This window comes from Camelus dromedarius, chromosome X, assembly GCF_036321535.1.
Source record: "Camelus dromedarius isolate mCamDro1 chromosome X, mCamDro1.pat, whole genome shotgun sequence".
In the NCBI taxonomy this organism is placed as follows: domain Eukaryota; kingdom Metazoa; phylum Chordata; class Mammalia; order Artiodactyla; family Camelidae; genus Camelus; species Camelus dromedarius.
Window position 1 is genome coordinate 32428774 of NC_087472.1, and position 24014 is coordinate 32452787.

General features: G+C 37.8%; 1 protein-coding gene and 1 non-coding gene across 2 annotated transcripts in view; both read left to right on the top strand.

The window, feature by feature from the left end:
* Nucleotides 1–24014, top strand: part of IL1RAPL2 (interleukin 1 receptor accessory protein like 2) — a 1161988-nt gene that overhangs the window by 676652 nt on the left and 461322 nt on the right. The gene's annotated exons all lie outside the window — the stretch shown is intronic.
* LOC116151127 (U6 spliceosomal RNA) lies at nucleotides 8600–8706 on the top strand. The gene has a single exon (XR_004134903.1). It is a non-coding gene; the product is annotated as a U6 spliceosomal RNA (small nuclear RNA).

Below are 24014 nucleotides of genomic sequence, written 5' to 3' on the forward strand. Positions count from 1 at the left end.
AAATGCAAGCCACAGATGACTAGCAGGTGTATATATTCCCCACTACTGGAAAAAAGAATGAATCAAACATATTCTCTGTCTTTATGATCAGTGATGCATGGGAATAATTGGTAGATAGATTATCTGAGATTTAGTTGGTGGATTAGAACCATGAATTCGGCCATACCTTTCAGAACAAAGAGAATACTGAATAGGATTTCTTTGTCGGTGGTGATGGCTGTGCTAATATGGAAGAGGGTTAATAAATACATATTTAGACGTTCAAAGCTAAAGCTTTACATCCTGGAATGTAAGTGAACTAGTATTTCCTTTTCTTGGTATGACCTTGAGATAGGGCTTCATTTATTAAAGTTCTCATTTCATCTTTCTCTACAGTCCTCCTTTAAAACCTTCGGGCTTTTAAACAAAGACCCTCCATAACTAATCAGCATATCTGTTCCTGGGCCTTTCCCAAGATGATTTAGAGATAAGTAGCCTCAAACCTGGCTTGATTCAGTGCTATAATCATTTATGGTTTCTTTTGGAGACAGAAAATTCTCATCAACTTCACTCCTATTAATCATGTATCTAAATGTGGCATCATCAGGACAATTTCAAGTTTTTTTAAAGGCACAACTTTCACTTCCCATCATTTGTAAATTGGCTCGTAAGAGCCCTGGCACTTTGCTAAAGTGCTTAACTAGTCATTATTCCTGTACTACAAAGCCTTTATGCTGCCAATAGCCCATCTTGCCTTTCTGGGGATCTCTTGCCATGCTTCCTTTTAAAACAGTGATTTTTTTTAAACTTTGCAGTGGGAGTAGGAGAGGGGAGTAGAGCAGCTCATAGGCCATTTCTGAGAATCTGGAGAAAATTATGAAATATTTCCACAGAGGAACAACGCACATATACACATGGTTTTACATACATTTTCAGGGGATATAAAGACTTGTGAAGCCCATCCACAGACCTCAGATTACAAGGTCTAAGTGTCAAGATTATATGAGTCACAAACTTATTTATTTGAAGTAAACTCTACCTATGCCTACTGATGGCCTCATTTTATTATCATCCTTTAAAATTATTTTATTAAAAGCAGATGTGTCTATTTCTGTTTTTCCCTCCTTTGAATTTCTCTTTGAATTTTTCACCTGCTTTGAAAGACTTGGTTGTTCATTACGTTAGTCACAGCGATGTGTGTAAATTTTGAATAAAATGTTCAGAGTATATTTTTATAACTCTTAAATGCATAATCTTGATTTATTTATTTACTTAGTTTTACTTAAAGAATAATTTTGTAATGCACCCCACACCTTAAACAGTCATATGTTTACCTAAGGACAGTCTCAGTAGTCTTTGTTCCAGTGACATAATAGCTTGGGTTACTTTCTCTTCCAGCTGCTTGTCATTATTGTCTGGGCATTTAGAATAGGGGATACTGTTTGTTAAACACAAATATGTTTCCTCACTAAAGTTACAATGGTTAATGTTATAAATTCCAAGAAGGAAGGGGTTTGTGTCTGTTTTGTTTTCCTTTGTCCATTTCCATATTTTAGCACAGTGCCTGGCAGACAGAAGGTGCTATAGAAATGTGTGTAGAATGTATACTAAGGCACTAAGCTTGCTAATTTGTTGGGGGGAAAGCTTAATGTTTTGAAAAGTCATTGAATCATCCTAACCTTTCAAGCTTCTTCAGTGCTTATCCATTTTTCTCAAAGTCATGTGCTAACTCTTTACTCACTAATTCTGGCTGAATGGTGATTATAGTGACAGGTATCGCATGGGAGGAAGGCCAGAAAAAATAGCAAAATATTTTTGAAGGAACATGCTTTTTTTCACTCAAGCACAGAAATTCCAACTAAACTAACAGAAACTGTTTCCAAGTAGATATTCCTTGACTGCATTTAAAAATAGATAATAATAATTTATTGCTTTTTTTTCTCAGTAGGTATTTACAAGGTATGTAAAGTTCGTTCTCTCAAGTAGGTTAAATGTAGTCCTACAAAATAGAATTTTGGAATTAGAAAGAACTTAGAAACTATGTAGTTCAAGCTCCCACCCACTGTAGGAAATCTTCTGGTCATATCCCTCTGCAAAGACAGTGAACATGCTGTTTTTGTAGGCAGTGTATTCTGTTATTGAAAAGTTCTTCTTTAATATTGACTCAAATCCTGCCTCCCTATAATTTTTCTGTACTTGGTCCTAGTTAACCCTCTGTAGCCACGCAGGATAAGTTTACTTTATTTTTCCACAGGACAATGTTTCACATATTTGATGACATCAAATGGGAACTGGCAGACTTACCTATTGACCTAGCATGTAACCCTGACTAGCTGCTGTCTGGGAAGTTTTATGCAAGGGATCAGTTGTAAGAAGTTATTTGGAGAATAGAGATTATATCCACAGTTTTCTCCCTGATCTGGCCCCTCTCTATAGGGAATATGTCTCAGTATTCATTGGTCATGAGAATGCCCACATGGAATCATGCTGGCAAACATACATAGTTGACACTGGATATTGACCATGTAAACTTATGACCACCATTCATGTGTTTGGTATGTTTGTGTTTTCCTACCTGCATATGTTGAAAAGCAAACTTCATCAGGGTTCCTTCCTGAATTTTTACAAATTCCAAGCTCGTGGTGTCAATGCAGTTTTACTGCGATATTTCTTGTTTTTTTGTTTTTGTTTTTGCTAAGGATTAAATAAGCTCCTCATTTAGCCATTTGTTAGAGAGGTGAAAGTGTTATTTTTCCTGGCTGGAGTTGATTATCGCAAGTTCTGAAATAGGCCAAAAATTTTAATTGTAAAAACAATTCTCTTCATCTTAGTTCTCATTGCAGATGACTAGGCAGGAAAGGATATTTCCTTAGTAACAAATACAACAAGGCAACATACCAGAGACTCAGTACTCTTCCCAAGTTGATCAGGTATTGCCGCAAGGTTCTGCCAGAAGGGCATTACCACATATAATAATGAGCATAACCCTCCCCTCTGTGACCTTTGATATTTTGCCCAGAAATGTTGAGAGTTGGAAATTAATTACAGTATGGCAAAGAGCTATGAACATTAGCTAAAGTTTCATCATCATTGTCTCCTTTTTTTCTGTTGAAAAATTGCGTCTGGTGATTTTCTTCCACTTTTTACATGTACATTATAGAGACTCCCAAAGGAGCAAGCAAGGAAAGGAATTTAATTGCTGAATGCATTTGAATAGATCTCAGATAAGGACAAGGTAATCAGTGAAGTTATAAAGCACTTAGAAACCAATAACTTTTTTTCCCAACCAGTAGTTTGAATATTTGAAAGACTGACAGCCTTGGAGATGGATTTTTTTCATTCCAGCAAAGGATGAAGTATACTGCTAAGTTCTTCTGCCCCAAAGTGTTAAGCAAATATTGTTCAATATACTTATCATAGTTTATTATTATTCTGTTTTACGTGTAGGTGCATGCATTATACCCTGAATAGATTATGTAACTGAGGACTTTTAGTGCCTAGTTTGAGCATGAGTGCAGACCACCTACCTACCACTACCCTCAAACCAGTATTTACAAGCTGGTATATATCCTTACATAACTTTCTCTACATAAGCACACACAGAGGAGATTTTGTTTGTTTTACACAAGTGAGATTATGTTATCAGAGAGCAAGTTCTTGTCTCACCCCAGAAGGAATTCAGAAACGAGACAAGGAGGTCGAGAAAGCAAAGCAAGGATTTATTAAGGGACAGAGAGCATGCTCTCAAGGGGAGAGCGAGCATACCCAGGTGGGTAGCTAGCTGCCCCCAGTTTCTTTGGCAAGCTGGTTATATGCGTGTAAAAGTGAATGGGCAGAATACTCATTGGCGGAGAGGGGTTTGGGTCCTCTTTCCTGATCATCCCACCTCCAGGGAGGTGGGATTTTTTTTTTTTTTTTGGTCCTTATTTAGTCTTGATCGAGAACTTGGATGAGGGCATGATAAGCTAAAGGTTACATTTGGATGGGGGTATAATGAGTGAAAAATTACATTCCGATGATGAAGATTCCTGTCTTGTCCCAGGACAATTGTCAACCCAAAATATATGGTTTCTCATCATGCCGGAGGTTCCTGCTTTTCTCTGTCTGCCCAAGGACCCCCGTTGTTCACAAGATGTGTGGTTTCCTGCCATTTGGCCTGTATCTCCCTTTCTCTGATCATATCTAGCTACCTGCCTGCTCTAAAAATTATGCTACATACTCTGCCTTCTAATTTAATGGTACATCTTGGAAATCTCTCCAAGTAAGCTAGTAAGTCTAACCCATTATTTTTAAAATTACTTTGTAGTTTTGTTGTATCGTGTGAGTGTATCATAATTTATTCAACCATTCTTACAGTGTTTTCCTGACTCCATACATTTCATAATGTTGCTGACCCACCTTGTTTTTACTTCTGCTTCAGATTCTATATATTTTCCAACTCCCACATCTCTTCCTGCTATTGCCCTAAGCCACCTCGTCTAGCACTGGTTTCTAGTCTGTCTTCCATTGCCTTCTAGTGATTTCTTGTATGTAGGCCTTAGTTCTATAAATGAATTGTAATCTCCTTAAGGACATACATGGATTTTGTTTAATATCAGGCACAGTACAAAACTAAGTGTGTTCACAGAGCAAGAGTGTCAGTTTGATAATTTGGCAAGAGTAGAAGTTTTAGAGCTCTGAGTCCAGACTAGGAAGGGATAGAATAATCTCAGTGCATTTAAGTTTTCCTTGTGCTGTTATTTTTGCCACACATTTAATTCTTTTCAATTAAACATATATCTCTTCTGTGATCATGCTTAGTTCTGTGCATTTTTTGTCTCCATTAAATTATGGCTTCCTCTTAAGATTTTGATTTTTGTCTTCATCCCACTGCTAACACTTAGCCAGTGTGATTGATTTGACTGACTAGAAAGACCTCAGGAGTTTTAGATCTAGAGGTCATTCCAAGTCGCAGGTCACTCTGAAATTGCTGATTAGGTATATCTGAGCCCCAGATCAATTACAATCTAACCTACATACTGATGATGGTTAGGATTAGAGTTTTTAGAATGCAACTGGAAAGCACAAGCCCATTGAAAACTCAGTGATCCTTCTGGTCTAGACTCCCTCACCATTCTCCAAAACCAAGTTCATCAAAGCTTGGATAAGGCCTCTTCTTCAAAACCTTCAATGGTTCTCCAATGTGTGCAGATTAAATTACAAGCTGATTTGTTTGGAAACAAGACCCCACATGATCTCTTATCCTCCCACCTACATATTCAGCTTAATCTTTCCCCACTCCTGATGGTGGTGGTGGTAGTGGGAATGATGACAATTCTGATCAAATTAGAAGTAGCTAGTGTGTACTGAGTGCTTACTGTATGCCAGACACGTTCATTCTGTAGTTCAATCTTCACAAAAACCTATAAGGTAGGGAAGTATTTTTTTATCCCTATTTTACAGGTGACAAAATTGAGAATCAAATTGGCTAAGTAACGTGATATAACAGAGCTATTAACTAAGAAAACTAGGAATGTTCCACTAAAAAGAATTGACATTCTCAACCACTACTCCAGTGCTTCTCGAATAGTATTATGCATAAGAATTACTGGAGTGCTTTAAAGGAAACTGATTTTCAGATCTCATTGAAGAGATTCAGATTCAAAAGATCTAGAGTCAGGATCAAGCAATATGCACATTTCTTTAGCACCTCTATGTGATTCTTTTTTTTTGGGGGGGGATTGGTATTTGTTGTATTGTTTGTTTGTACTGGGGATTGAACCCAGGCTCTCATACATGCTAAGCATGTGCTCTACCACTGAGCTCTACCCTCCCCCTCTTCCGGGTGGTTCTGATGCACCACAGCCCACTGTCTCAGAAGTACTGTCCTACACCAGTGCTTCTCAAACTTTAATAGTCATAGGAATTACCTGGAAATCTTGCTCAACTGCAGATGCTGATTCAGTAGGTCTGGGATGGGGCTTGATTTTCTGCATTTCTAACAAGCTCCCAGGGGATACAAATATTGCTGGTCCACAGACCACACTTGAGGTAGAAAAGTCCTACACTGCTACATAGTCAGTGGACCAAAACAGAATGTGAGTTTAGCATAAAAATTAATTTTAGTTGAATAATATGTGTGTGTGTGTGTATATATATATATATCCTAGAAAACTCACGTGCAAGTCTAATTTCTGTTACTTGAATTCCTTTTCACATTGACTTTCATGATCATTTCAGTAGCTGCCATTATGTATTTCTGATAGATCTCTAATAGCATACCCCTTAACTTTATCAGTCAAGTACTTAACATAAATACGCAAGTACCTTAGCAGGAAGAAGTTACTAAATACAGAAACCCTGTGGTGAGTTCTTCAGTAAAGTGGATGATATTTTTTTAATGTAAATAAGAAATTTTAAAAAAGGAGAAGAAAATCTTAGATTTTGAGAAGGACCAGAGAAATTATTTTATGTAGACTTTGGGTTTTAAAGATAGGTAAAGAAAGTCAAGAAAGGGAAGGTGGTGTGGCTAAATTCGCACAGGGAATTAGTGGGAGAGCTGGAGCTCAAAAGTTATTCTGGTTAGAGTTTCATTTGTCCTTATGGGAATTTTTGTTTTCAAAAAGTATCCTCAATTCTACCAAGGCCTAAATGTTTGAGAGAGGTATTTTTTACTGCTTTATATAGGGAAAAAGTAGCTGTTTTTCCCTAATTAAATATGATTCTAGACCAGGTTAAGGAAACTTTTATTCTGTGAAGGGCCAGGTAGTAAATAGTTTAGGCTTTGTGGGCCATCTGGTCTCTGTCACAACTACTCAACCACCGTTGTATCATGAGAAAGAGTAATATATGATATATGTGTAACAGCCGTGTGTGTGTGTATATATATATATACATATATACATACAAATGATCATGGCTATGGACACAGAATTTTCAATTTTCACATCATAAAGTATTATTAATTTGGTTTTAAGACCATTTAAAATTAAACTGTAAAAACCATTCTTCGCTCATAAACCATTACAAAAACAGGCAGCAGGCCAGATTTGGCCCAAGGGCCATAATTTGCTGACTTCTCCTATAAATTAGTTTAGTTCTTCCAGTCAAATGCTAATATAATCTTTCTCCAAATTGAGCAGGTATTTATTTCTTGAACTTCCCATGGAAAGCAACTAGCCTTTCAAAATTCGTTTGTGGAGTTAGTGATGTTGCATGAATTTTATTTACAAAGGACAGCTAACGGTCAGAAAGAGGTACATGGTAGCTTATGAGTGGAAATTTCTGCATTGTTAAATTATTTCTAATCTCCAGGGGGGAATAAAGGAAAAGCCCAAGTAGGTAGACATGCTAAAAAGCAATTGGCTTCACCGTAACCACAGCTGTGTTTTTTATTAAAGGACTTTGCATTTCTTTTAAACCAGTCTCTGGTCTGTGCTACTCACAGTTCAGGGGATGGGGAATATGCTGAAGTTTTAAAGCAGCCTATTCCTTTCATTTATGACAAGGAGACAGGAAACTGACAATAGTTTGAAAGCAACTGATGTATAGGTGGCACTTGGTCAAATACCAAAGGTTTCAAAGGAAGTCCTCTTGGTTCACTGTCAGATCACACCAAACTACCAAGGAAAAAAAGGAAAATGTCATATTAGCATAGTTGTTTTGGAAATGTCAGCTTTAACAATGGTCAGGTGACAAACTTGGTGCTCCACCATTTATTTATTTATTTTAATCAAAAGAAAATCACAGTTGGAAATCCAACCAAAATGCTGTCAAATGTCATTAGCCTTTGTATGCTTTGTTCAAAATGGTGGGTAGGTTGCGTCTTCTTAAAAAGGTTCAATTAAGATAATTTCAGCATTTAAAAGTCAGTAAGGGTCTTTATAATAATAATAATCAATGCAGAATTCAAGGTTCTTTAAAAAAATAGGTTTCCAGGGAGAAAACACAAGCAAGAATTTAACCATTCCAGCATGCTATTTTTGCACACTGCCCAGCCTTCGGATAACCAGCTGCAACAGGAAGATGGCCAAGGCAAGAGGACGATGTGCTTGGCTGGCTTCCCATCCTGCTTCCTTTCCCAAACCCTTGACTTGCCTCATAAAACGTTATCCCATAAGGAAAGCTAGGAAAGCATTTTTGCTACAGATATATGTAAAAGAAAGAATTAAAGTCTCAGAATATTTACTAAGAATAGGTCATGCTGTTTCTTGTATTCCCTGTACTGTGATTATAGCAGAGAGAAGACATTTTGGGCAAACTCATTAGGGGGAGAAGAGCACAATTTGAAGTTTCTTGGGTTCTCAGAGGTGAAACTTAATTGAAATCAATATGGGAAAAAGCAATGGGTAAAAACTGCTGCTCTGAACATAGGAAACTTGAATCAGCTAAAAGCGTGATATGTGTACAGTTCCTTGTGGAGTTGAAGTTTGTTCAATAAAAATGTTTCTATGAAGTTACATTGCTCTCCCTATTTCACTGGCGCTGGATGAGCATCAGAATCACCACCATTGTTTCTTTTTTTTTTTTAAACATCCACAAGTTCACAAATCTAAAGAAATTTGTAAGTATTTAAAAATCTACTAAGATATTGAAATGGAGGTAGAATTCATTTTGCTCAGTAAAGACATTACTGGAAACAGTGCTCGCTTTGGCAGCACATATACTAAAATTGGAAAGATACAGAGAAGATTAGCATGGCCCCTGCACAAGGATTACATGCAAATTCGTGAAGTGTTCCATATTTTTTAAAAAGAATATGAAAGAGAATATATATATGACTGAATCACGATGCTGCACACCAGAAATTAATACAACATTGTAAATCAACCAAACTTCAATTAAAAGATAAGACATTAATGGAAATATTGTGTGTAAATAAAATCTCTGAATCAAATGCTATTTCCCCACTGATCTTCATGATTTTAGCAAGAAATTTAATGTTATTTTTATTGATCTTCAATAGACTATGATTTCTAACAGTTTAGCATTGTTTCTTTTCCCTCTAACTCCTAACTTTTGTTAAATAGCAAGTTATATGCAAATATTTAAATGTACTTTCAACTTAAGGCAATTCAACTTTAATGTTTTCTGTATGGTGAAAACAATGTACCAATAGCCAACTCATTTTATCTACTCTTAATTTTAGAATTTTAAATAATGGATTCTACACCTGTGTGTGTGTATACACCCCAAGTTTCTTTCATATAAATTTTCTCTCAGGACCAACAATCAAATAATTTCAAATGATATTTTTATTTATACTCTACCATCACAGAAAGACCTGTAGATATATTCTTTTCAGAAAATGAGACATTCTACCACTTTTCTATGTGTTTGAGATCTGCGATAGCCTAGTGTTTGTAAAATTGTGTTGCTAATCTCTGACTGCATTTTATTTCCATTTTCTGATTGAATTCTTCAGCTTGGGTGATTTCTGATGCCACTGACAGCTTTTATTAACTGTAAACATTTACCTGTGATGCAAGAATAATCCAAAGTTGATCCAGTCAAATTAATTACTTGATCAGTCTAATGAGCAAATTGAATTCAACGTCTTTTCTGATGGAATTGGAATTGGCCAACAATTTGAATGAAATTTCTGGTCAATTAATATCAAAATTGTAGGAAAAGTAGTTTCATGTAGACACAGCCATACCATGGACTCCCACCCACCTGGCTCCATGTCATTGACCCAGTTTAATGTGTTGCACATTCATTCATTCAGCAAATATTTATTGATTGCCTATTATGTGAGGGACACTGCTCTAAGTTCTAGAGATACAGTGATGAGTAAGACAGTGTCCCTCTCTTCAGTATGCTTACAGACAGAATTATCCAAGGGCTTAGTTTGCTTGGTTTTTCCCACTCTGGTATCAATACTGTGATTCTAATAGCCAAGTAGGATTCACTAGATCAGGTATTTAATAGTACCTGCTGGGGCTTCTTATCTGAGGGGGTGGCAGGGGAGATTTTAAGAACAATAATGAGTTGGTAATTGTGAGGCCCCACACTGTGTAATGGGGACTATATACATTTTACAAGGCTACACAACAAATTCTAATGTCAGCCTCCTTTGACTCTTCAGAAGGGATCTGGCTATTCCTGGCCAAGTATGAGTCTTCTTGTGTGTGCCCTGTATTTGTACCTAGCCCACTCAGTCTAATCTCTGCCTTTTTAGTCTTGTAAGACCCTGCATTCTAGGTCCATAACTTCAGAAATTACTGTGAAATTGCTATTTCCCTGCCTCTCCAACTGGAGTTTGTTATCTCTCCAGTCTTTCTACCTGACTTGTTCTGCTGATTGGGGTCAAGACTGGGCAGAAAAAGAGAGGTGCCGCTTTGGAAAAGTCATATCTTGGATTCTGAGCTAAAAAGTGGATCCCTCACTTGGTACTATTGGTGCTGTTTGCCCATGCCGTCGTCTGGGTAACAAACATCTCCAGGTAGTGGCAGTTACTATTTAATATATTAAATAAGCATGCCTTGCCATACCCTGTGGGATACAGTCGCATGAGTGATCTCCTCTTGGTGCTTTTATTTCACTTGTTCTCGTGAGCTATAGTTGGTGACTGGTGGTTCAGCAGTTAAAGCAGTCATTAAATGATTTGGGGGTGTTTGTAGGAGCCTCTTATAAACACATATGTTACTGTTACTGAGTTTCTTTCAAAGGCTGGCAAAACACCAAATTACTTGGTTGTTTATCTAGATTAAAATACAAGTAGAATTTTAAAAGCAGATCTTTATGCCATCCAAGCATTTCATTATCCCTTTGCAGACTACATGATACAGAAAGCCTCATTTTGCAATATTACAGATAATTGCTAAATAAATATTTTTGACATTACTAATACATGATAGTAGAACTGGAGCGGAGGATTAAACTGTAAGGTCCTTGCATATGTGAGCTGTATCTTTAATCATATTTGTAATCTTCAGTAACTGCACAGGGATAGGCACATAAATGCTCAAAAATTATTTGCTGATCTTATAATATGAAAAAGTTGTTATTTTGTTATTGCTCTAATTTAGGGGTTTCAGAGGAAGCTTGGGAAATAGTTACCTTTTATAATCTTCCACAAGAAGATGTTTTATGCAGATGACCAGGTCCTGCTAAAGACTACCGCCTTTGTGCACTGTCAGGAGGGGTTTAGGGTTTTTAATTACTTGTTATTCCGCTCTACTGAAACTTTAAGCAGAGGTTCCAAAAACTCAAGCTATGGATTTGGAAGAAGCTCTACTCTTTAGCATTTCTTTGGGATGGCCACCACAGTGAGGCCTGGGAGAGAGAGTTCCCCAGTGGGTCTAGAAGGCAGTATCATCAGCTTTGATGGAATCAGCTTCATGTATGTCAAATAAAGCATGGAATTAAGACTAACCACAAGCATTAGGGAGGGTAGTGTTTTGCGACTTCGTGCATTATCAAATGTAGTCGAGTGCTAACAAGATGATTATTCACTGCACCTGAATATGCATCCAGGTTAATGTTTTCTTATTGAAAGGAGCTTTCATTAGGATAGTATTTATTCACATTGATCCAGCTGGCTTCAGGAAATGCTATAGACTTTTTTCTACAGCCCACAACTGTAATAAGGCCCAGGCTTATATTAGATTTCCCCTAATACTGATTTTGCTTATTACTTTGACCTTTATTGTCTATTTCTCCTAAACCCTCCTTTTTGGGCAGTTGCAAATGGGTGCAGTAAATAGCATTTACAGAGGCATTAGCAGATGCGATCTGTGTTTCCTGTCACCCTCTGCTACATGCAGTGCACAAATGTGATGAAATAAATGAGCACTTAAATGGCTATAGTGAGTCACACTGTTAAGGAGGCTGTGTTCAAGTATAGTGTTTATTTACATGTACTAATTGACTCTAAAGAGTTATCAAATTTGCTCATGGTGTATATTCAGGTTCTTTGGAAGAACTGAAGCCATCTTCAGAAAACTGCAGTATTATCTCAATAATTTAGTTGACAGTAGGTTGTGACAATAAATTCTCATTTTCTTCTAACCCCGCCCCCCTCGCATCATTGATCACTGTGTGCACTGCATACAAAAGCAAGAGATTGGCAGAAGAGGTATAGAGAATAGGCAGGATTATGTGGGGGAATTTTCTGGAGAGATCAACTTTTAAGTTAACTTGTAAATGAAAGGGAGATGGGTGGGAGGGCAGTAGGGCCAAATTAGAATATCCTGCTAGGTTTTCTTATGCCTGGGCATGGAGCGATCTTGGGCAGAGATAAAGCTATATAGACTTGGATAGAGTAGTCCCCCCCCACCCAGAGCCGTTCCCTGCACTGCGAAGGAAACCAAATTAGGAATGTGGTATGGGAATCATTGTGCACTTTCTAGTGGGAGAATGAATGAAGACTTACAGGAGGAGAACCTTGATGAATGGAGAGGGTGGATTGCTAGGTGGCCTGAGGCAGGTAGTGAGACTGGCCAGCACTAGAAGAAGAGGCCTGTCTTTCTCCACATTCTAGAGTGGTGCTCTCCAATGCAATCACCACAGGTGTCTATTTAAATGTAAGTGAATTAAAATTCAATTCAATTAAAAAGTTCCTTAGTCAAGCTGGCTACATTTCAAATACTCAATAGCTACATGTGGCTGAGCACTACTATATTGGAAAGCACAGAGACAGATCAGTCTCACCACTGCAGAAAGTTCTATCGGAAGTACTGTTCTAAAGCAATGAGCAGGAATAACTATTTGACAGATTAAGTGATCGGAGGCCCCTAGAGAGCTATGAGTGCCACAGTGACCACAGAACTCTTTTTCTGTGTGTGAGCAAGTGAGAACAGCAGTGATATTAAATAACAAAGCAAGAAATGAAAGCAAAAAATTGGTACTTTTTTCCTGCTCCTGGACAGTTCAAATGCAGGTCTGTGATGGATTTCACTGGAAGAAAAAACCTGGCCATACATTTTAATCAAGGTGATTGAGGGTTTGTTCTTTTCATTTTGGTTTGTTTGTTTTGGTCAGGTGGTTTTAATTAAAGATACTTGTTGCACTTGCTGGTTAAAATCTTACCTTTTTTAGTCTCATTTAGGCCCCATCTCTATAATCTGTATGGGTCTATTATTTTGATGTCAAGGCAGTAACTAAAAAATAATTATCTGTTTTTTTCCTACTGTACTGACTTTTATAGGCTTCAAGGATATAGGAGATGAGTTTTTCTGATAGGTATTAAATTTTATCAAATGTAAAGCTCTACATTTATACTCATAATACTTAATTGGATACACACATTTTGATATTGAAAAGATGTTTGCTTGCACTGTTTTCTGTGAATTTTCTATTTGAAACTTGTGGCATTACCTGCCTCAATACAGTCTCCCCAGGGGTGAGGAGAATGTGATACAGTTGTTCACAGTAAGTCCTTGTGGAATTAAGAGGTAACTGTCTACCTGTGCATATGACAGCAACTAGTATTAAGTCATCCCTTTTACTCTTCCCTAATGCCCCCACTGACCAGCAAGAAAATCCATTTAGATGGTTCAAATATTATTTTGAATAAAGTAAGCATTTATTTTTTCATTCTTTCATTCAACCATGGAGCACCAAAAAAGAGGGGATGTGGGTTAGAAAAAAAAAAAAGGAGCACCTACTGTCTTTGAGGTACTACTAGGAGAACTTGCAGAGTTTGTGAGCTTAAATTAGGTAACACCTGCCACTGAGGTATTTATAATCCAATGGCATAACTATAAGAAGGAGAAAAATGAAAATCATCAATAAAGAGATATAGGCACAAGGTGCTATGAAAAGTTAGAGGAAGAAATCACTCAGCTGGGGCTTGGGAACTAGAAGAGTAGCTGCCATTTACTGAGGTTAAAAACCTGACCTACGTAACTCTACTGTTAGGGTCTACCATGTCTAAAAAGGCACATTCTGTTATAGAAATAACACATTTTCATTAGTAGCTAAATACAAATATACTTATAGACCACAGGATGGTATACAGCATTTCTTGACTTTGTAGCCCATAGAAAGTCAGCCTCAAATTAGCACTTGGGAGTACCTTTCTTCCTCCCCTTTCCAGTCCTCTGCCCTCTCCCCAGCGTCCTGGCTCCATCATGCTAGTGGTCCATATGGTGGAAGCCTGTGAGATTCTCCTTCCTGGATCCATGCTGGATCTTTTAGACTTCCACAGAGATAAAGTTAAATGCTTTTAAATGATTTATATTGGAGCAATATAAAGACAAATATAAATTTATTGCTACTATTGATAATCTGTGGTATATAACTTTGTCTATGGTGCTAAAAAGAACCCTTACTGTACATGAGGGTTAAGACTGGAAAGAGATTATATGTGCATGACACTTCATCCTGTCCCCTCTCCCAATACCCACATACTCACATGATTGTGCCTAAGCAGAAAATATTTTATGGAAAACATAGAAGAATTGGGATGTGAAATATGGTGAAAGGACACCAAGTACAGAGAGAAATTTAAGTGCCAGGGTTTTTTTGTTGTTTCTGTCATTGCTTGTTTGTCTTTTCATTGTTCACCTGAGCACAGTACACAAAATTAGTCATTAACCAATGAAATTTATAACAGTAAGGAGTTGAGTTTGAGGAAGGGAATGGAATATGGAAGGGTGAAGTGGATAATAAAGCAAGAGAGGTCGATAGAAAGAGACTAGATTGGAAAGGGTCTCAAATGCTAACTAAGTGGATGGAATTTATTTGGTAGAAAAAAAGTAGCCAAACCATCATCTAATGTTACTCCAGCTGTTTAAACATGATAAATGTTGCTTGCTGTCTCTTTTTATAGATGAGACTCATATTGACACAGAGAGATGTCATCTAAGTGGTAGAAGAGGACGTGTGGTAGAGCTGCCTACTAGGTTCATTCAATTACAATCAGACACGGAATGGTTCAAGTATGGCAATGGGACAAGGAGGATATAGAAGAAATACACTTAATTAATGACCTGTGATCTCAGAGAGGTTAGAGTTTAATTAGGGAATAGATCATAGTCACATTTAACATGACTGAAAAACACTGTAGCAGAAAATGCTACTGAAATCTCAGTAGTCATTCTACTCTTCATCTTTCTAAGAAGCTCAATTTTATTGTTGACAGCAACTTGCCTTCTCAGAATCACTTGCAACTATGGTGGTTGTGTGATAATTTTCTGCCCAATGGCTCATATACTGAGACTAGGCACTACCTCTTCCTGCTTTCCTTCCATTCTTGACTAGAATGCAGACCTTATTAGGCTGGAGGTGAAGCAGCCATCCTGGGACCGTGCAATGACAAGCACAAGGATGAAAATCAAATGTCAAGGATAGTGTATAAGGATATAATGAACCTGGAATGTTGATGAGACATTGTGAAGGAGCTGTCCCAGTCCTGGAATGCTTACCTCTGGCCTTTTTATATTATGTGTGAGAGAGAAAAGAAAAACCCTTTTGTTCCATCCACTGAATTTGAGTTTTGTTACTGCTCAAAACCAATTGCAAACCGAACTGATACAATACTCATGGAGTAGACTTTCCCAAAGTGTAAGTGAATATGAGAATGCTAACACCCTAAGAAGGCTTTATGGAAGAGTTTTTAATCTTAGGTGGAAGCTTTGAAGGATTAAAGGAGCAATTTCAGATGTTTGATAGCAAATGCTAATGTGGGATTGTAATATAAAATTATGTTCATGAGAGGAATGTATTTTAAAGAAAGCCAACTGTGGAATAAATTAACATTAGTGGTGTGAGAAGTGGACGTGGGTGTATAAAGAAGTGCAAGTGACGTGGAGGGGCATCAGATATCATGAGACCCAAAACAGCAGTTAGAAAATCCTCCAACCTAATTGGCCTAAAAAGAGGTTACAGGGGAGTGACCCAGCCAGAATGCAAAGTCCCTTCCCTGGGATCCACATCCTCATTTTTCATATAAATGAATCTATGATGTATCTCAGGCCAAGCCTAAATGAGTGCCATTCTTTTTCATTAGAACATTCTTTAAAATCAATAATCTTTTCTTTAAGGGAAAGCTTTAGCTGTTACTAATTTATATCTCATTAACTTTTCACTTTGTTTTCCAGGGTTCCGTCTAAGCTACATCTTTCATTTAGATTTTAAGCTACGGACTATATATAATTTATTGAAATACCCCAGATAGACAGGAAGAAGTATCTGAAACCCACAGGCGAACATTAGGTTAGAAGGCTTTGAGTGTTGCAAGCCTTTGAATGATGAGGTTTATCTCTACAGGTCACTTAAGGGATGTCAAGTGGAAATAACCAGTGATACGGTAGGTTAGAAAGAGAGAGAAAGAGACAGAGAGAGAAAGAGACAGAGAGATAGAATCCTTTTCCCATCTTAAGTTTGTAAGTCAAGATAAATTAGGTTACAATTTTTGTGTGCAGTACCTAAGGCAAGCTACTATGTCTCAGAGAAAGGAAACCTCAGATCTCATCATTTTGGATGCCATAGTTCAGGATATTCGGGTTTAAATAGGGCCCCAAAGTGACATTATAAAGGGTTATGTAGCCTAAGGCAAACTGTCATAGAGAGTGAAAATTTTGTACAGTTTTCCCCCAAAAGTAGTTGGCTGAAAGTATAAAATCAGTACCCTGTTATTTTCCTTGCATAAAATTAACACATCACAACCAATGGTTATTTTCAATTATGTGGCATCAAACGAGTCTTAAAAGAGGTTAGAATGAGATCGGTGGTAGCTTTGGAGAATTCCTGAATTTGACAGTTTGACACAGCATGGTTTGAGATGATGTCAAACCCTACAAAAGCATGTGTGGTCTGCTTGGGAGGAGGGATTCTTTTCAATTCAATCTTGTTGGAAATATTTGCCACGAAGTAATAATAATGCCTTTAATATGCAAATGATTATAATTGGATTTATTACACTGTCAAATGCAAGCTCAAATACCGGTTCTTTGTTTTCCAACCCAGCACATCACACAAAATAAGAGAAATGACTGCTTTCATCACTGAGTTCATAAGAGAAAGAACAAATTCTCTTTACCCTGAAGTTGCTTCCTGTTTCTCTCAGATGTGTTCTTTTCCCCCAACTTCAGGAAAAAAAAAGAATTGAGCTGATCACTGAAGGATTTTGACATTCAGATTTTCTCCTTAGTCTTCATCTGTATCCCAATAGTCCTATATGAGCACAACACTTTAGCGAAGACAAATTGCACCTTTGAAGGGGGCTTTGCAGTACTCATGTAACTACCTTTATTTTTATCTACTCGCAGATCTTATTGCGCTTTGTTCTATTTCCCAGGTGTCTCATTTTTTCCTCATCACTTAAACAGGAATAATGTTTTGTCCTGTTCATTTTTCCACCAATTTCCACTTCATTCACCCGGGCTCATTTCATCTTCCACTTCTTGTTGGAGAGGTCCTTCCTGGCTGCTGTGTTTTTTCCATCATTAGGCACAGGGTGGGGGAGGAAGGGGAGGAAACCGTCCCTCTGCAGCTTCAGTGAGAGTTGTTTAAATCTGTGACTTTTAGAAGACATTTCCAGTATGTGGGATTCTTCTATTTTTGCACATAGAGATCCTTTTATTCAGAATACTTAGTTCTCTTAGTATACTTCCTATACGCAAAAGATCACTGCCAGAGAGTCTCCTTGCGACATCCGGAGGTGGAGGGTGTGTGAGCTGTGGTTTTCCTCTGTTTCTTTGCCTCCCTATTTGCTCCTGCCAACCTTCCCTGTGCACCTGGCTTTCTTCTCTTTCCCCCCTTGATGGAAGTGACCACCTGCTGACACCAGTACGTCATCATTAGCAACACTTTCTTTCTCTGGGTTCTTTTTCACTTTTCTATGTTCTTCCTTCCATCTCCCTATGATGAGTAAATGAAATGACTTACCAGCAACATTGGGAGATTCTTGGCTAAAACATTTTGTCCTTTGTTTTCACTCCTTTTAATCACACACAGTTGAAACTTAAGATGCAAATCTTAGGAGGGCTGCGCATTAAACCAGTGTCAGCTGTTAGCTCCTCTGTACTAGTTAGGTTGTTAGAGGTTAGCCTCACTACCAGTCAGCCTCTAAGGGGTAGGGCCTAAGATAGATTAAGTTTGGGGGCCCAAGGGGGAGGAAAGGGCCAGTGCCTGGGGTCTTCTTGAGAAGAGTATAATCTATCTCCTCATGCCATTGTCCTTACTCAACTTCTTTTTCAGTAGATTCCCAAATGTATATCCCTCACATTCACCGTCTGCTCTGCAGCCAGAGTGGTGTTTTTCAAACTCGTATACCCTACTTAAACCTTCAGTGGCCCCCCATTGTTTACAGGATAAAATTTTGGCTCCTTGGCACAGTTAATATCCTTTAGGACTGGGCCTTAGCACCTCTTAGGTATCTCTCACTATCACGCACCGTCTTCTCACTTTGCTTTCTAGTCTTACAGAGTGGTTTCTGCTTTCCCTGTGGACCCTCTATGGTTTGATGCCTCCCTGTCTTTGTTCACAATTTTTTCCTATACCAGGAACATTCTTTTTCTCATTCTCTGGCCAGCTTCCCATTGCCAGCACCTCCCACGGAGCTGAAACATAGTAGCTGCTAAAATTGTACTGGTTGGACGATTGAATGACTGAATGATTTCTTGTTTATCTCTTAAGACTTTGCTCAGAGATTTGTTCACTGACTACATCCCCACACCTTCTCTGTCAGTCCAAGCTAGGGAGGAACCTCTCCGTGCTCCCAAAGCATCCCATAATTCCCCCCCCCCACCATAATACCGTAGAGAATAGCTGTGAATGTCTCTAAAGGTGAAGGTCATGTTTCATTTTGTTCTGTGTCCCCAACACCTGATAAAAAGCCTGGCTGCGAAGGGGTGTTCAATAAGTGTTTGTTGAACCCAATTCTTATTTTAGAGAGAATGGATCAGCAAATCCCTGCTTAAGTGAAACCTAATTTCTGCTCTTCCAACACCAAACCAACCTCCTGAAGGCAGAAGAACTCTCTTTTTTTTTTTGAAGTATAGTTGATTTACAGTGTTGTGTTAGTTTCTGGTGTACAGCATAGTGATTCAGTTATATATACATATATATATTCCTTTTCATATTCTTTTTCATTATAGGCTATTACAAGGTAGTGAATATAGTTCCCTGTGCTGTACAGTGGGACCTTGCCATCTATCTATTTTATATATAGTAGTTAGTATCTGCAAATCCAGAACTCCCGATTTACCCCCTTTCGCTCCTGGTAACCATAAGTTTGTCTTCTATGCCTGTGAGTCTGTCAGAAGAACTCTGAAGTCCTTTAAATAGTGGTCACTATGGTGGATATTAAACTGAGATAGTAAGCTGCTTTATGAACCCTAAAATATTAAACTGAGGAGTTGCATTATGACTGATTTTGTATATGTCAAATGAGAGATGACTGAGAGCACTTCCGGTCAAAGCCAGGACCCTGCACTTTTCTACTTCAGCCTTCCTCTGTTCCCTTTGTTTCCTAAGTCCCCTAGAATTCTTCTGCAGTAGTTCAGTGCACAGAAGAAGGCAGATTAGTGAGGAACTGTCAGAGTGGAGATTATTTACAAAGAAGAATAGCATTAGTTTTGGTCAACTTTCTTCGATTCAAAATCACCCAACTGCAGAGATGGCCCAGCAGACTCAGATTTCAAACACTAAACAGATTCACTAGGTACTCATTGCTTCCTTTTAATCTGCTTCTGAGTATTTGAGAGGTGTAGGATGTACCCCACTTTGTCCCTGTGGCAGTCTGGTCACTTCTTTTGGAGGCCCGAGTCTACCACAGTGATCCAACCTGCGCTGATGTCATCTTTGCTACTAAGACTAGAGTACCTCTCCTGCCTGAGAAATCCATTCTGGACTGTAGGTCATATTGATCCTCTTCTGCTACTTGCTGCAAACTAGGTATCTCCTGCTCTCCCTTTAATCTTGCTTGGTTCAAGGGGGTTACATTCCCTCCTGTAATGATTTCATGCCCTGTTCTTCTGGGTCTGAAGTTGTACTCTAGGCCTTCACAGGGCCTCTCCTTCCTGTTCCTTAGGAAGTCTGAGAAAGTAGCCTCCAGCCCTAGTCGAGGAGAGAGTGGGAGAGGAGTCTCAGTCCCTCCCATTCCTTCTGTCTCAGCAGCCTAGAGTTTTCTAAATTATCTTATCTGACGACAAATATGAGATGAGATACAAATCTCATATTTGTAAATGGTATTTCTGAAGCCAGCCTGCCTGTCTTCTTGTTCACTTATTTTTTTTAAAGACAACAGATTTATTGAGCTATAATTCATACACTACACAATGCAGCCACTGAAATTGTACAATTCAGTGGTCTTCAGCATATTCACAGAGTTGTGCAACCATTACTACATTCAATTTTAGAACATTTTAGAATAGCCATGCCTCCCCCTCCCAAACCATTCCTAGGTGACCACTAAATCTGTTTTCTGTCTCTCAGACTATTTGGGATAATTCATACAAATGGAATTGTATATGTGGATTTTAAGGCCTCTTTCAACTTAGCACAATGTTTTCAAACCTCATCCATGTTGTAGCTTGTAACAGAACATCATTCCTTTTTTTTTTTCAGTTAATAGTATTTCATTGTATGGATATGTCACATTTATTTATTCACTCATCTACTTATGGACAGTTGGGCTGTTTCCACTTTTTGGCTATTGTGAATAAAACTGCTGTGAATACTCATGTATGCATTTTTTGTGTGCACATATGTTTTTATTTCTCTTGGGCACATACCTTGAGGTGAAATCGCTACTTCACTTTTATACTAAGACTCCAGACTTCTATAGGAACACAAGTATCTACTGTGTTCCCTTATGATAGTGGGAGGAGGAAGGCACTGCCTCTCCCACCTTCCAAATCAGTAAACAAACCTAATTGTTAAAGGAATTTGCCTTTTTCTGCCTTGAAAGTAATCAAAGCAGGGTAGTCTCATGTTTATAAGCCCCATGTAATGAGGTAATTGTTTTTTTTGTTTTTGTTTTGTTTTTGCTTATTGAAAAGTCAGTGATGAATTATAACAAGTTTTTTCCTTCTCAAGACACTGTACAAATTACAATTCTGATGGAAAATATATTTTATTTCACACCTGAACAGCAGCAGTGGGTTGACAGTATACAAAAGAATTTATTTGAAATGTGTTATTTGGATTTTATAAGTAGTATGCTATGAATGTGTCATCCCATAATTTCATAAAACCGATATTTTCTTCTTACATTTACTTAATATTTTATTGGAATCTAGGAAACCTGTTTTGGTGCAAAGAATTCTACAATCCTGTGAGGGTGGGTAAGATACTGATATGTAATTTACCCTTAAATAGAGTTCTGAGTTGCTGTTTCATATACACTAATGGGCTTGAGTTTCTCCCTGAATCTAAGACATTCTTAAAAGAAAGTTTCCTTGATTAGCAAGAAAATTATCATAGGTCACTTGATATACATGGTCTTTAGCTCTCTCTGTGAGGCAGGAAAAAAAAAAACTGTATTCATGAGGAATGAAAAGATGACAGCCACAGAAGCCAACTTCTCAGAGATGGAAAATTTAAAGACAACAAACCACACTGCTCTTTTAGTCTGAAGCCCTTTTCTTTTCTCTGTGTGTGTGTGTGTGTGTGTGTGTGTATGTGACAGCATCTATGGAATCGTATTTTTTAAATAACAAATATGTATTTAAGATATATCTATATGCATGGTCCCCATAGAGTGAAATTTCACTTGAGGGACCCGAGGACCAGGAAAAAGGAACATAATGAAAGCCCTTAACTAGAACATCTGCAAAATCTGTAAAAAGTAGCAGAAATAGGGGAGAAAGAGCAGTAGACTTAGCATTTGATTCAATTTATACCTCTGCCACTTACTAGGTACATGACCCTGAGTATATTGCTTAACTGTTCTGTGCTATAGTTTCCTCATCTATAAAATGGGGGTAAATAGTAATACCTACCTCGTAATGTTGTGGAGAGCAAATGGTGACATGTATGTGAAAGCACTATGCAAATGGTAAATCACAATTCAAATGTGTGTTTAATTATTTTAAAAACTCAGTTTAAATTTTAATAATGATACTATATTGTTCTTTGTAGAAAGGAGATCCTATGGTATCTGGATGAGGTGAAAAGGAAGCCCAGGTTTACATGAATTTAAAGTTTTATCAGTTAACACGCATTCCTTTCAAAATCTAGGCTTTTGTTCTATTTGCCTTTACTTCACAGTAAAATATATGAAATGAAGACGCTCAGGCATCCGTAGGTTTGACATCAATAAAGAATCACCAGCCAAGCAGGGAAATCATGTCAAAACACAATTAAATCCAATGCTATTTAATTAACTCAGCACTAAAACATCTTAACACTATGATCAAAAGACACAATATGCTGTCAGGACTTGATTTTAGCTTCTGTCTTTGGTAATTGGGTCAGAGTTCAACATTTAACTCTTGTCTGCCCTGGTGGCAGAGAGATAGCAAGGAGGAGCAGCCTCTACAGTCAGGGTCCTGAAGCCCCAAGGCACGTCCCAGCTAGATCTGTTTTCACCAGGCTCATCGAGGGTTAAAAATCCATGTGTTCAAATATTTCACTGGAGCTAGAAACTGCTTGTTTAAAGGGCCCCCAGGTGTCCTCTTTTCGCTACACGATGCATTCTTTTTGACATTTCTTTACTGCTTGATCTTGTTAAACATCTTCATTCCTTTGAGTAAATGAACAGCTGCCTCAGTAGATCTGCTGTCTGTCTCAGACCGGACTGAGCTGACAGTTCTCAGGCTGCTCAGCCTTAAGGGAAGGAACTAAGTGGTTTGCCTTTCATGGATATTAAAAAGCATTTCTTTTGTTGGTTGGTTCCTCTGTAATGGCCCAGGCTTTGGCACTCAATCTGTCATGAATCTTAATAAATTACCTTTATGGTTATGCACTTAGAAATAACACTTGTAATATTAATGTAGCAGCCAAATGTTGAAGTAAATCACAACAGGTGACAGACAGCTTAAACCATTCACCACACTATTTCCTTGACCTGTCTTGAAATGTGAGAAAATGACAAAAGAATCAAATGATAGGAATATGCTACATTTGTGGAGAAACAGAGAACATCACTGTATTTTTAGCGGAAATATGTATCAAGTGCATTTCTAAAGAGATTGAAACAATGATATATAATTAAAACAAAGTTTGCTTTAGATTTCAAATTATTGGAAATTTTTCTAAATTGTCTCCTTCCCTGTCTTAATAAAAAGTTAATCAAATTGAAATAAACTTTGAATAATGATGAGAGCTCTTGTAGTGTTCTTCAGCAACTTTATTATGCAAATATGGTGCCCAGTGTGTCTAGACCACTGCTTTGAACATCAGTGAACAATGTCCATAGTCATTGATGGAGATGGTTTAGGAGGTTGAACTGAACTGCACTGATCTCTTCATTCATTCTCTAGAAGTATTTTTAATGAAATTACTGATATGATTTTGGTCTCCATGTGACTTGCCACTTCCTTTTCTGAGTATTCAAATCATGAGTTGAGAGTTCTCTTAATTGTGATATGGCTAATCAAGACTTTATTCTAGTAGAAAAAGTAGGGGGAGAGGGTAAGCAGGGAGAGAGAAAGAGAGATTACAATAACCAAAATGGTATCCATTCTATGGGCATATTTATGATATAGAAGTTTTTTGAAAATCTGCAGATTTATCTTAGTGGACAGGACAATTCAAGTAGAAGGGAAACTCTACTCCCTCAATTTCACTGACTATTGGGGGTGAGGGTAAGATAATGAACATAAATAATGAAATTGGGATAGGACCAGAGCTTGTGTTATTTCAAAGTATCATAAAATGGGCTATATGATTACATGACAAATTTTGACTCCTAGAAAAAAATTATCTTTTCAGGTATACACTGCTGACTGTGAGTGTGTACAATTCATCGTGCAAAAGATACAATTTTCAGCTGGTTGACTATCATCCTATTCATAGTTCACTGAATGTGTTCTATGGCCCATAAAAATAACAAGGCACATTTTTGTTACTAGCTACAGCATTATTCTAAGGAGCCATTGTATAGCGACAACTACTTCATTTGTTACTCAATTCTCTGATCAAATTAAATGAGGCATTTTATG